The 14,683-nt window shown below is 45.3% G+C and overlaps 1 protein-coding gene across 2 annotated transcripts in view; it reads left to right on the forward strand.

Annotated features, from left to right (window-relative positions):
• The first annotated feature begins 4,573 nt into the window (after window positions 1-4,573).
• The window catches only part of klhl14 (kelch-like family member 14), a 111,635-nt gene continuing 101,525 nt past the window's right edge, over window positions 4,574-14,683 (forward strand). The window contains exons 1-2 of one of the 2 annotated variants that reach the window (XM_061920496.1): window positions 4,574-4,780; window positions 4,989-5,091. The gene's annotated coding sequence lies outside the window, so the exon portion shown is untranslated. Of the gene's footprint in view, window positions 5,092-14,683 lie in introns of both variants that reach the window. The other variant, XM_061920495.1, reaches the window with a different exon arrangement.

Here is a 14,683-nt window from a genome sequence, read left to right on the forward strand (position 1 = left end):
CTGACTCTTCCTGGCTATATCATACACCACACTAGCACCATGCCCTCCCCCCCGTGTGCGGTTGAGGTGGGCGGGGTACGGGGGGCGAGTGTGTAGAATATAGCCAGGAAGAGTCAGGGTTGCATGGGATTGTGGGTATTTGTTCTGTTCTGTTTGTGTTGTGTTACTGTGAGGATGTTCTTCCGAAATGTGTTTGTTATACTTGTTTGGTGTGGGTTCACAGTGTGGCGCATATTAGTAAGAGTGTTAAAGTTGTTTATATCACAACCTTCAGTGTAACCTGTGTGGCTGTTGAGTAAGTATGCCTTGCAATCTCGTGCGTGCGATGACAGAAGTAGCGAAATGCATGCGTCTGGCCGGCACGCAGATAGCATGGTGTGAAAGCGGGCGCGATGACATGTCGCAGAGGATGTTAAAATGAAAACCAACACGGCACGCCCTCAATATTGTTGTCCGAGTGAAAATTGGAAACTATGTCCGGGAGAGGCACCAAAATCCGGAAACCTCCCGAAAGAATCGGGGGGGGTCGGCGATTATGCAGCTGAGCCACTTTAGAGTGGCCAAAGGGCCGCATGCGGCTCTGGAGCCACGGGTTGTAGAACAACAACTTCTGTTATGAAAACCAAGAAATAAAATACGGTGGATTGGCCCAACAATCACAATACTAAGACTTAACATGACGTTAAGTTATTTGCACAAACAGGTCTTTATAGTTATATTTAGGCATAGAAACCACAAAAGAACACATACCACGTGGACCTTGTGTCCTTTCTTTACATCAAGTTCTAGTAGAGAATAAACTCGATTGCAGTTTCTCAAACAATTTAAATGTTCAAACAAACATTTCTAAAAGTGATCGCTGCAGATACAAGTATGGTCCGAATGTACTCCACAAGCTGATGAAAGTAATATTTTTGAGAGCTATTTCGTTCGACACACTTTTGTTTTTTTCCCCTGACTTTATTACCTTTATGAACCACTTAATTTGGGACTCTATAAAAGCTATTTCCTATTTCTCTATTTGAACGATTTAAACACCCAAGAACTGAACAGCAATTGGGCATTTTCTGCTCAAACTACACTCACTCTCACTTGTTTTAATACAACGCTTGAGCTGCTTGACCGTCCTGTGAATTAAGCCGCGAAGAAGAAAAACTGAGGTGATGTGCAACACAGCAATACATAAATAGATATACATACAGTACAGGCCAAAAGTTTGGACACACATTTCATTCAATGGTTTTTCTTTATTTTCATGACTATTTACATTGTAGATTGTCACTGAAGGTATCAAAACTATACATGTGGAGTTATGTACTTACCAAAAATAGGTGAAATAACTAAAAACATGTTTTGTATTCTAGTTTCTTCGAAATAGCCAACCTTTGCTCTGATTACTGCTATGCACACTCTTGGCATTCTCTCAATGAGCTTCAAGCACACCTTTGAAGTGAAAACCATTTCTTGAAGCTCATCGAGAGAATGCCAAGAGTGTGCGAAAAAGTAATCATAGCAAAGGATGGCTATTTTGAAGAAACTAGAATATAAAACATGTTTTCAGTTATTTCACCTTTTTTCTGTTAAGTACATAACTCCACATTTGTTCATTCATAGTTTTGATCCCTTCAGTGACAATCTACAATGTAAATAGTCATGAAAATAAAGAAAACACATTCAATGAGAAGGTGTGTCCAAACGTTTGGCCTGTACTGTACATATTTATATAGGCACATATAGATTTATATACATGTCAATCACTATTTTAGCATGTTTTTTATTTTATATATTGTACTTTTCCCATATTTTGTTGATCTTACACCGTGGAAGACTTCTGCCATTGTTATTATACACAATACAATGACCTGCGATGAGGTGGCAACTTGTCCCGGGTGTACCCCGCCTTCTGCACGATTGTAGCTGAGATAGGGGACAGCGTGGTGAAGTGGGTAGAGTGGCTGCGCCAGCAATCTGAAGGTTACTGGTTCAATCCCCACCTTATACCATCCTAGTCACGTCCGTTGTGTCCTTGGGCAAGACACTTCACCCTTGCTCCTGATGGGTCTTTGTGAGCGTCTTGCATAGCAGCTCCCGCCATCAGTGTGTGAATGTGTGTGTGAACGGGCGAATGTGGAAATACTGTCAAAGCGCTTTGGGCTCCTTAAAAAGGGGTAGAAAAGCGCTATACAAGTACAACCCATTTACCATAGGAACCAACACCCCCCGAACCCCAAAGGGAATAAGCGGTAGAAAATGGATGGTTGGATGGACAATACAATGACATTAAAGATAATCTACACAATTTACAGTACACTCTGGCATCTGCTTGCGAGCAAACCCAAGTATTTCAGTTGTAAAAAGGCTACACTGTTCATATTGTACTGTAGTGCTAAAATGGTTGTTAATACTATCAGAGGAGCTTGTTACATTGTTTACTATTAAACTATGGGGCGGCATGGCGTAGTGGGTAGAGCGGCCGTGCCAGAAACCTGAGGGTTGCCTTCGCTCCCCTCCTATTGACATCCAAATCGCTGCCGTTGTGTCCTTGGGCAGGACACTTCACCTTTGCCCCCAGTGCCGCTCACACTGGTAAATGAATGATGAATGAATGATAGGTGGTGGTCGGAGGGGCCGTAGGCGCAAACTGGCAGCCACGCTTCCGTCAGTCTACCCCAGGGCAGCTGTGGCTACAGATGTAGCTTACCACCACCAGGTGTGAATGAATGATGGGTTCCCACTTCACTGTGAGCGCTTTAAGTATCTAATAATAGAAAAGCGCGATATAAATCTAATCCATTATTATTATTATTATTATTATTATGTACAAATGTGCACAATCGGGCAGGGGTAGGAAACCTATGGCTCTAGAGCCAGATGTGGCTCTTTTGATGACTGCATCTGGCTCTCAGATAAATCTTAGCTGACATTACTTAAGAGGATAAGTAATGAATAATTCCGCCGGTATTCGCAGTGTTAAAAATAACGTTCAAAATATAAAACATTCTCATGCATTTTAATCCATCCATCCATTTCCTACCGCACCTGTTCAGGAAGTATTCTATTTGTTATTGGTTCTGCCTCAAAATAACAATGTTATCAAAAAGAATGAGAGACTTATTTTACTCTAAAAAATGCTGGTGTTACTTAAAAATGCACACATTTAGTTGTATTCAGTGTTTAAAAAATATATTATATGGCTCTCATGGAAATACAACTTAAAATATTTTGCGTTCATGGCTATCTCAGTCAAAAATGTTCCCGACCCCTGCAATAGGGGCAAAGTATTAGACTTTGGGGGTACTTGTTTGTGTCTTTTCTAAAGCAACACAAAAACAATATATTGTGGATACCACTGCAGTGATACTCTACTACTGTATAAACATAAAAGTACAATAACTATGCAGTTCATACGCAACACGTATGTCTTCAACAGTATTACTATATGTAATGAGTACAAATACACATATAGGGTCATGCATGGGACACACACACATACTGCATGCTTGTTAAACAAAAAGCACGAAGCTGGTCTGTGTTTATGCAGAAGGACACCAGCAGCCATTATTGCTTAAAAGGTAAAAGGGCAGGAATGAAGGCAACAGGCGTCTCAGCATGCATCCTGCAGGAGACACCTGTGTGTCGCGTCGAGCATTACAATGTTTCTACTACAACATTTGCAATGAACCAACTTAACTGCAACTATTAAAAAAAACTATAATTAACGTCAAAACTACACAACGTTTGTCCAGAGTAGGTTAAGGTCGTGTTTTGACTGGCGCTCGTTAAAGCAGCTGCACGGGACTTACCAGAATGTATTTCGAGGCATGTCAACATCTCCCACCGCCAGGAATCCCACTACAGCACGGCTGTGTCCTGCACCCGCGATCAGGCGTGCTTGGTAGCCGGGAGCCGCATCACTACGAGCGGTGGTGCCCTCCTAGCACTCCTCCTCCTCGCCGAGCTGGTGTTGTGGTAATAATGTTCGTGCAAAGGCGCACAGAGTGGCCTCTCTGCGATGACGTAATGCGGAATCTCGTAACTGTGTGTCTTCTTTGCCTTCAAAAATGATGAAAATTGATAGATATTCTTACCAGGAACACCAAATTGGTTGTACTATTTGTCAAATATGTTTGCTATATGCTATGTTGTAGGGACATTTTTTTTGCCACGCTGCTATGAGATTTAAGAAGGTGACGTCATGTACATTTTTGCACCGACTTCCAACCTTGAATACGTTTTATATAGCTTTTTTGCCAATTATTTCAGGAATGAAACATAGTGTTGTTGATGCATATTTGGTACATTCCCCAATGAGGAAAAAAGTACTATATTTACTGTTGAGTAAACGTGATGTAGGACATTTCATGCATAGTGTAAAAAAATATAATAATAATAATCATATCGTCACTGTATGTCTTGGTTAGTTTACGCTATTCTTAAAATGCAATGTTTTTAAATAATTAATACAAGTGCTGTTTTTGATCGATACATGCGCTACAGTGACGTAAATCACTTTTGGAACGACTATAAAGAATTTCCCCATCTTCACTGTTGGTTCGTGAACGCCGCACAGGCCCTTGTTACCTGGCAACTACTCCAGGAAGATTGACAATCCGACAGCGCGGTCGATTCACGGGACACAGTGGAAAGAAACACAACTTTTGAAAAGTCCAAAAAAGGGAAATTAGGCAGGTCAGGGGGTAATAGCATTTCACTTTCTACCATGACAACGACACCCACTCCCAGCTAATGCTTTGTTGTAGGCCAGCTTAAAGGCTTGACGGTCAGTATACGGTATGTGAATTGAAGGCAGCATTGAAGTTTGTTAGCTCGAGGCACACGTTTCGAAACTACATTTCGTCGTGACTGTTCACTCAAACCATTCCTTTCTAACACTTAGTAAATGACTATTTTATGTAAAACGTATTCAAATGACCGTATTCCCCCTAATGATACGTGTTTTTTTTGTTGTTTTTTTTTGTCGTGAGAAGTGCCGGATGTAGCGTCAATGACCTTTTAAAAAGTCGGAGCATAAGATTACCTAACATTGTGGGGACTCTGCAGGCGAATCCCAAAAGACTGCTTTTCAAGAAGGTAAGTATTATAACGTCACTGATACGAATGCCTGCGATGATGTGGAAACTTGTCCAGGTTATCATGGACGCCCCTGCTTATTTCAACAAGACAATGCCAAGCCACGTGTTACAACAGCGTGGCTTCGTAGTAAAAGAGTGCGGGTACTTCTCTGGCCCGCCTGCAGTCCAGACCTGTCTCCCATGGAAAATGTGTGGCGCATTATGAAGCGTGAAATACGACAGCGAAGACCCCGGACTGTTGAACGACTAAAGCTCTACATAAAACAAGAATGGGAAAGAATTCCACTTTCAAAGCTTCAACAATTAGTTTCTTCAGTTCCCAAACATTTATTGAGTGTTGTTAAAAGAAAAGGTGATGCAACACAGTGGTGAACATGTCCTTTCCCAATTACTTTAGCACGTGATGCAGCCATGAGGTTCTAAGTTAATTATTATTTGCAAAAAAAATAATGTTTATGAGTTTGAACATCAAATATCTTGTCTTTGTAGTGCATTCAATTGAATATGGGTTGAAAAGGATTGGCAAATCATTGTATTCCGTTTATATTTACATCTAACACAATTTCCCAACTCATTTGGAAACAGGGTTTGTAGTTTACCGCTACGCTGCAGAGACACGACACGGAAGGAGCGACAATACATGACAATAATTCAGCACTGACTGGAGGACAAAAGCAGGTAAAAATAGGAGCGGGCTGATTGACTCCAGGTGTGGCCAGGTGCCAATCAGCCGCAGCTCAGGGGAAACAGCACTCAGGGAGAATGACAGGAAACCAACAAAATAAGAGCGCTGACAGGAAATACTACACACACGGGGAAAAAACTAGAACACCAACAAACTGTCAGGGGCCAGCCTGACAAAATCTAGGGATCTAGATATCTGGTCAGGACACTCACTCTATTGCCTTCACCTTCATTGTCCATTCATTTCCCGTGACTTTATATACTGTGGACCTAGACCAGACCTGGGCAAATTAAGGCCCAGGAGCCACATGCAGCCCGTTAAGCTTTTCAATCTGGCCTGCCGGATATTCCCAAATAATGTTTTTTACAAACCCCGTTTTCATATGAGTTGGGAAATTGTGTTAGATGTAAATATAAACGGAATACAATGATTTGCAAATCATTTTCAACCCATATTCAGTTGAATATGCTACAAAGACAACATATTTGATGTCCAAACTGATAAACAATTTTTTTTTTTGTGCAAATAATCATTAACTTTAGAATTTGATGCCAGCAACACGTGACAAAGACGTTGGCAAAGGTGGCAAAAAATAGTGATAAAGTTGAGGAATGCTCATCAAACACTTAGTTGGAACATCTCACAGGTGTGCAGGCTAATTGGGAACAGGTGGGTGCCATGATTGGGTATAAAAACAGCTTCCTAAAAAATGCTCAGTCTTTCACAAGAAAGGATGGGGCGAGGTACATCCCTTTGTCCACAACTGCGTGAGCAAATAGTCAAAATAGTTTAAGAACAAGGTTTCTCAAAGTGCAATTGCAAGAAATTTAGGGATTTCAACATCTATGGTCCATATTATCATCAAAAGGTTCAGAGAATCTGGAGAAACCACTCCACGTAAGTGGCATGGCCGGAAACCAACATTAAATGTCCGTGACCTTCGATCCCTCAGACGACACTGTATCCAAAACTGACATCAATCTCCAAAGGATATCACCACATGGGCTCAGTAACACTTCAGAAAACCACTCTCACTAAATACTGTTTGTCGCTACATCTGTAAGTGCAAGTTAAAGCTCTACTATGCAAAGCGAAAGCCATTTATCAACAACATCCAGAAATGTCGCAGGCTTTTCTGGGCCTGAGATCATCTAAGATGGACTGATGCAAAGTGGAAAAGTGTTCTGTGGTCTGACGAGTCCACATTTCAAATGTTTTTTGGAAATATTTGACATCGTGTCATCCGGACCAAAGGGGGAAGCGAACCATCCAGATTGTTATCGATGCAAAGTTTAAAAGCCAGCGTATGGGGGTGCATTAGTGCCCAAGGCATGGGTAACTTACACATCTGTGAAGGCACCATTAATGCTGAAAGGTACATACAGGTTTTGGAACAACATATGCTGCCATCTAAACGCCGCCTTTTTCATGGACGCCCCTGCGTATTTCAGCAAGACAATGCCAAGCCACATTCAGCACGTGTTACTACAGCTTGGCTTCATAAAAAAGAGTGCGGGTACTTTCCTGGCCCGCCTGCAGTCCAGACCTGTCTCCCATTGAAAATGTATCAGATATATCAGATTGTAGCTGGGTTTATTTTGTACCCTTCGCGTTCATATTTTGTTTGTTGCATTTTTGTTGTGTTTCACTTAATTCTAAAATGTGTCGATCGAAAGGGGGGTGTGACATTCATATATTGTCAATATTAGGTGTTTTATCGTTCAAATAAAAATGTAAAATTCCATTACGTTGTTAAGGCGGTTTGTCATAATGTTTTTAGCATTCAATCAGACAATATTGTGAGGTTTTGTATTAGTGTTTGTAAAAATAGATATACCGGCACATTTAAGGGAATAAGCGGTAGAAAATGGATGGATGGATGGATTTTTTTCTCCAAATGTGGCCCCCAGGTCAAAATAATTGCCCAGGCCCAACTTAGACGTTGAGTGCGCGACATGCATGCTGGACAATAACTGATAGTCTGCTTTGCCAGTCCAAAAGCATTCGCCGTTTTCTTCCCTCGACGGCCGCACTACCTTTTTTATTACAGCCACGGGAGCCCGCATTCTTATTGTCTCTCCTTCGACAAATGGATGAAGTTTTTCGGTAAGTAGGATCACAGCTGACCTGGACATTAGAAAGTTCTCTTGCCGTCTGAAAAGTGTTGTATCTGAAATAGCTGCAATCATCGCTTTCTCTTAAGGTGTTCATGTGTAATTTCCTCAAGCGTCTGTACAGACGGAAAAAGAAACACGGGCCTTTCTGGATGACTTGCTTTCATATTTCCAGTGGTTAGCTCGAGTTACGAAACCGCTTTATTATGAAGCTGGCTGTGGGACGTTTTTTCTCAAGTCATTTCTTCTCCAAATTCAGTTTGTAAACGATCAATGAGTCCATACAAAGCCAAGAGCCGGAGATTCAAGAAATACACGGCACACTTACCCGTGTAAAAAATTGTCCGAAGAGGGGTACCATAAACGATGGTTTAGTGTGGCTGAAACAGGGCTTAGGCTAAATAATTATTCGTTTAATGGGGTTGTCCAGCTTTGTGTAGACATAGCCTAATTCAAAAGCATCGACACACATGTGTGTGCCAGCCAGAGCTTTAAGGACTCACGCCATTTTGCATATCTATATTTTTGAGTTTCTCTTCCGTCAACAACTATGGATTGAACGTTCTAGAATTGGAAGTCATAGCATCATTTTAAAATGTTTTATTGTCAATCCAGAAGGTATTTTAGGGAAAAGACTATGAGCTTTGTCAAAATACAGTATTGCATCCACAGACATATTAAAGCTTAGTTTTGATTGACACAGTTTACTATAGTGGTTTTAGTTTCCTTTATACTGACATCTGTTCCTATTATCCTACCAACCAACATCTAAACACTTCCCAGTATAATGCAGTGCAATCTTTGCATTGCAATCTACTTACAAAACACTGCTTAACTCTTTGCACCAAAATGTGTACATTTTTGACTAGTGACGATTAGATCACATGTCCTGTAATGTGAAGATTAGGAATATGTTTATTTGCATTAAGTAACCCATATATATTCAGGTGCATAATTTAAGGCTTGTTGATTCTGCAATGCATCAACTTTACAAATATGCTCATTCATTTCAGTCGTATGGAAAAAATAGGACACCTTTGCACACATAAGATGTGTGTAAAATCCAATAAAAAAATGATTTTCATCAAACCAGTATTATTAGACAGGTCTTGTAAAGATGATTCCAATGATATAAGTATAATTTTCCTCTGATAGAGTATTAAAGAAGTTATGGACTTTTGAAACCTGTAAAAATGCAGTGATTTATAGTCAGTCCCTTCAATACAAAGTCAGTAGGGTTCAAGATTTTAGCTGTGAATGTTGGTATCAATGGACACCTTTTTTTTAAACAGAGGAACAGAAAACGGTTTTATCAATATGGTGCATTTTTAATTGATTAAATTCATTAAATGAGTGTTGGAAGTAACAGAAAATTTGAGTAAACATGGCTGCTCATATTCGAGTCACAAAACAAACGGCCAGGTACTCGGTGATCCAAAAAATCAGTGTGTAAATTGATCAATTCAAAAGATATTTGACAGACTCGCAGATGAATGTGTAACTTATATTATAATAGGGATTCCAATAAACATTTTACTCACCATAGATTTTTTTGCAGCAGAGTTTTGTCGAGTGCAAACTTGCCCAATTTTGGCAAGGCTTTTTGGTGCGAGTAGTTGTCCAATTCAAAAATATCAGTATACTGGATAAACTACTGTATTTTATGTGCCATAGGGCGCACCAGATTATAAGGCACACTCCCGATGAGCAAGTCTATTCAGGTTTATTTTCTTGAAAAAGGTGTACCGGATTATAAGAGGCAACAAAGGGCTTTACAGGGTATTATGATTTTTCTTTCTACATTTAAAACACAATACATATAATGGTGGTTCTTAAGGCCAACATTGTGCATAGACTATGTTATACAGACCATCTTCAGGCTGCTTCCAGACCGCCTCTTCAAGATGCGTAATTTTGTGGGCGGTCTTATTTATGCTCCTCTCTGAGCTGCAACCTTATCGTGGTAGAGGAGTTTGCGTGTCCCAATGATCCTAGGAGCTATGTTGTCCGGGGGCATAAAGCCCCCTGGTAGGGTCTCCCAAGGCAAACAGGTTCTAGGTGAGGGATCAGACAAAGAGCAGCTCGAAGACCTCTATGAAGAAGAAAAAGCATGGACCCAGATTTCCCTCGCCCGGACGCGGGTCACCGGGGCCCCCCTCTGGAGCCAGGCCCGGAGGTGGGGCACGATGGCGAGCGCCTGGTGGCCGGGCCTGTTCCCATGGGGCCCGGCCGGGCACAGCCCGAAGAGGCAACGTGGGTCACCCCTCCAATGGGCTCACCACCCATAGCAGGGGCCATAGAGGTCGGGTGCAATGTGAGCTGGGCGGCAGCCGAAGGCAGGGCAGTTGGCGGTCCGATCCTCGGCTACAGAAGCTAGCTCTTGGGACGTGGAACGTCATGTCACTGGTGGGGAAAGAGCCTGAGCTAGTGCGCGAAGTCGAGAAATTCCGGCTGGATATAGTTGGACTCACTTCGACGCACAGCAAGGACTCTGGAACCACTTCTCTCGAGAGGGATTAGACCCTCTTCCACTCTGGCATTGCCGGCAGTGAGAGGCGACGGGCTGGGGTGGCAATTCTTGTTTCCCCCCGGCTCAAAGCCTGTACCTTGGAGTTCAACCCAGTGGACGAAAGGGTAGCCTCCCTCCGCCTTCGGGTGGGGGGACGGGTCCTGACTGTTGTTTGTGCTTATGCACCAAGCAGCAGTTCAGAGTACCCACCCTCGAGGGAGTACTGGAAAGTGCTCCCCCGGGTGATTCCCTTGTCCTACTGGGAGACTTCAACGCTCACATTGGCAACGACAGTGAAACCCGGAGAGGCGTGATTGGGAAGAATGGCCGCCCGGATCTGAACCCGAGTGGTGTTTTGTTATTGGACTTTTGTGCTCGTCACAGTTTGTCCATAACAAACACCATGTTCAAACATAAGGGTGTCAATATGTGCACTTGGCACCAGGACACCTTAGGCCGCAGTTCCATGATCGACTTTGTAGTTGTGTCATCGGATTTGCGGCCTTATGTTTTGGTCACTCGGGTGAAGAGAGGGGCGGAGCTTTCTACCGATCACCACCTGGTGGTGAGTTGGCTGCGATGGTGGGGGAGGATGCCGGACAGACCTGGGAGGCCCAAACGCATTGTGAGGGTCTGCTGGGAACGTCTGGCAGAAGAAGGGGGGACCGGAGGGTGTGTTCCAACTATCGTGGGATCACACTCCTCAGCCTTCCCGGTAAGGTTTATTCAGGTGTACTGGAGAGGAGGCTTCGGCGGATAGTCGAACCTCGGATTCAGGAGGAACAGTGTGGTTTTCGTCCTGGTCGTGGAACTGTGGGCCAGCTCTATACTCTCGGCAGGGTTCTTGAGGGTGCATGGGAGTTTGCCCAACCAGTCTACATGTGCTTTGTGGACTTGGAGAAGGCATTCGACCGTGTCCCTCGGGGAGTCCTGTGGGGAGTACTCAGAGAGTATGGGGTACCGGACTGTCTTATTGTGGCAGTCCGCTCCCTGTACGATCAGTGTCAGAGCTTGGTCCGCATTGCTGGCAGTAAGTCGAACACGTTTCCAGTGAGGGTTGGACTCCGCCAAGGCTGTCCTTTGTCACCGATTCTGTTCATAACTTTTATGGACAGAATTTCTAGGCGCAGCCAAGGCGTTGAGGGGTTCCGGTTTGGTGGCCACGGGATTAGGTCTCTGCTTTTGCAGATGATGTAGTCCTGATGGCTTCATCTGACCGGGATCTCCAGCTCTCACTGGATCGGTTCGCAGCCGAGTGTGAAGCGACCGGAATGAGAATCAGCACCTCCAAGTCCGAGTCCATGGTTCTCGCCCGGAAAAGGGTGGAGTGCCATCTCCGGGTTGGGGAGGAGACCCTGCCCCAAGTGGAGGAGTTCAAGTACCTAGGAGTCTTGTTCAAGAGTGAGGGAAGAGTGGATCGTGAGATCGACAGGCGGATCGGTGCGGCGTCTTCAGTAATGCGGACGTTGTATCGATCCGTTGTGGTGAAGAAGGAGCTGAGCCGGAAGGCAAAGCTCTCAATTTACCGGTCGATCTACGTTCCCATCCTCACCTATGGTCATGAGCTTTGGGTCATGACCGAAAGGATAAGATCACGGGTACAAGCGGCCGAAATGAGTTTCCTCCGCCGGGTGGCGGGGCTCTCCCTTAGAGATAGGGTGAGAAGCTCTGCCATCCGGGAGGAACTCAAAGTAAAGCCGCTGCTCCTTCACATCGAGAGGAGCCAGATGAGGTGGTTCGGGCATCTGGTCAGGATGCCACCCGAACGCCTCCCTAGGGAGGTGTTTAGGGCACGTCCAGCTGGTAGGAGGCCACGGGGAAGACCCAGGACACGTTGGGAAGACTATGTCTCCCGGCTGGCCTGGGAACGCCTCGGGATCCCCCGGGAAGAGCTAGACGAAGTGGCTGGAGATAGGGAAGTCTGGGCTTCCCTGCTTAGGCTGCTGCCCCCGCGACCCGACCTCGGATAAGCGGAAGATGATGGATGGATGGATGGACTCCGGAGTCAGTGGACAGGTACCGACAGGCCAAGCGGTGTGCAGCTTCAGCGGTCGCGGAGGCAAAAACTCGGACATGGGAGGAGTTCGGGGAAGCCATGGTAAACGACTTCCGGACGGCTTCGAAGCGATTCTGGACCACCGTCCGCCGCCTCAGGAAGGGGAAGCAGTGCACTATCAACACCGTGTATGGTGCGGATGGTGTTCTGCTGACCTCAACTGCGGATGTTGTGGATAGGTGGAAGGAATACTTCGAAGACCTCCTCAATCCCACCAACACGTCTTCCTATGAGGAAGCAGTGACTGGGGAATCTGTGGTGGACTCTCCGATTTCTGGGGCTGAGGTCGCTGAGGTAGTTAAAAAGCTCCTCGGTGGCAAGGCCCTGGGGGTGGACGAGAACCGCCCGGAGTTCCTTAAGGCTCTGGATGCTGTGGGGCTGTCTTGGTTGACAAGACTTTGCAGCATCGCGTGGACATCGGGGCCGGTACCTCTGGATTGGCAGACCGGGGTGGTGGTTCTTCTCTTTAAGAAGGGGGACCGGAGGGTGTGTTCCAACTATTGTGGGATCACACTCCTCAGCCTTCCCGGTAAGGTTTATTCAGGTGTACTGGAGAGGAGGCTACGCCGGATAGTCGAACCTCGGATTCAGGAGGAATAGTGTGGTTTTCGTCCTGGTCGTGGAACTGTGGACCAGCTCTATACTCACGGCAGGGTTCTTGAGGGTGCATGGGAGTTTGCCCAACCAGTCTACATGTGCTTTGTGGACTTGGAGAAGGCATTCGACCGTGTCCCTCGGGAAGTCCTGTGGGGAGTGCTCAGAGAGTATGGGGTATCGGACTGTCTTATTGTGGCGGTCCGTTCCCTGTACGATCAATGCCAGAGCTTGGTCCGCATTGCCGGCAGTAAGTCGAACACATTTCCAGTGAGTGTTGGACTCCGCCAAGGCTGTCCTTTGTCACCGATTCTGTTCATAACTTTTATGGACAGAATTTCTAGGCGCAGTCAAGGCGTTGAGGGGTTCCGGTTTGGTGACCGCAGGATTAGGTCTCTGCTTTTTGCAGATGATGTGGTCCTGATTGCTTCATCTGACCAGGATCTTCAGCTCTCGCTGGATCGGTTCGCAGCCGAGTGTGAAGCGACCGGAATGAGAATCAGCACCTCCAAGTCTGAGTCCATGGTTCTCGCCCGGAAAAGGGTGGAATGCCATCTCCGGGTTGGGGAGGAGACCCTGCCCCAAGTGGAGGAGTTCAAGTACCTAGGAGTCTTGTTCACGAGTGAGGGAAGAGTGGATCGTGAGATCGACAGGCGGATCGGTGCGGCGTCTTCAGTAATGCGGACGTTGTACTGATCCGTTGTGGTAAAGAAGGAGCTGAGCCGGAAGGCAAAGCTCTCAATTTACCGGTCGATCTACGTTCCCATCCTCACCTATGGTTATGAGTTTTGGGTCATGACCGAAAGGATAAGATCACGGGTACAAGCGGCCGGAATGAGTTTCCCCCGCCGGGTGGCAGGGCTCTCCCTTAGAGATAGGGTGAGAAGCTCTGCCATCCGGGAGGAACTCAAAGTAAAGCCGCTTCTCTTTCACATCGAGAGGAGCCAGATGAGGTGGTTCGGGCATCTGGTCAGGATGCCACCCGAACGCCTCCCTAGGGAGGTGTTTAGGGCACGTCCAACCGGTAGGAGGCCACGGGGAAGACCCAGGACACGTTGGGAAGACTATGTCTCCCGGCTGGCCTGGGAACGCCTCGGGATCCCCCGGGAAGAGCTAGACGAAGTGGCTGGCGAGAGGGAAGTCTGGGTTTCCCTGCTTAGGCTGTTGCCCCCGCGACCCGACCTCGGATAAGCGGAAGATGATGGATGGATGGGTCTTATTTACGTGGTTCCAATTCGACAGTGTCTTCTACCCGTCATCTTTGTTGTAACGGTAGTTGTTAGCTTTTCCATTGTGAGTCTAAGATATAAGTTAGAGCTGTACGCTACTTTATATTAAAAATGGCAACAGAGGAAGATCAATGTCTCACAACAACAGGGTAGAGAAAAAAAGAAGCTTATTAATAAAGGGGGCGCCTGCAAATTTTCGGTACTTATGCAGATCCCAAATACACATCAGCATGTACCAATAGGTAAGAAAAGTCGGTTTTGTATAATATTGCATAACAAAACGCCAGATAATATATCTACTAATAACTACGATAGCCGTAATGCACCGATTCCATTAAGCGGCGTGGCTTCGTAGTGAAGTGAATCAAATCAACTTTGTTTATATAACACATTTAAAATTTAC

Source organism: Nerophis ophidion, linkage group LG14 (assembly GCF_033978795.1).
Source record: "Nerophis ophidion isolate RoL-2023_Sa linkage group LG14, RoL_Noph_v1.0, whole genome shotgun sequence".
Taxonomy (NCBI): domain Eukaryota; kingdom Metazoa; phylum Chordata; class Actinopteri; order Syngnathiformes; family Syngnathidae; genus Nerophis; species Nerophis ophidion.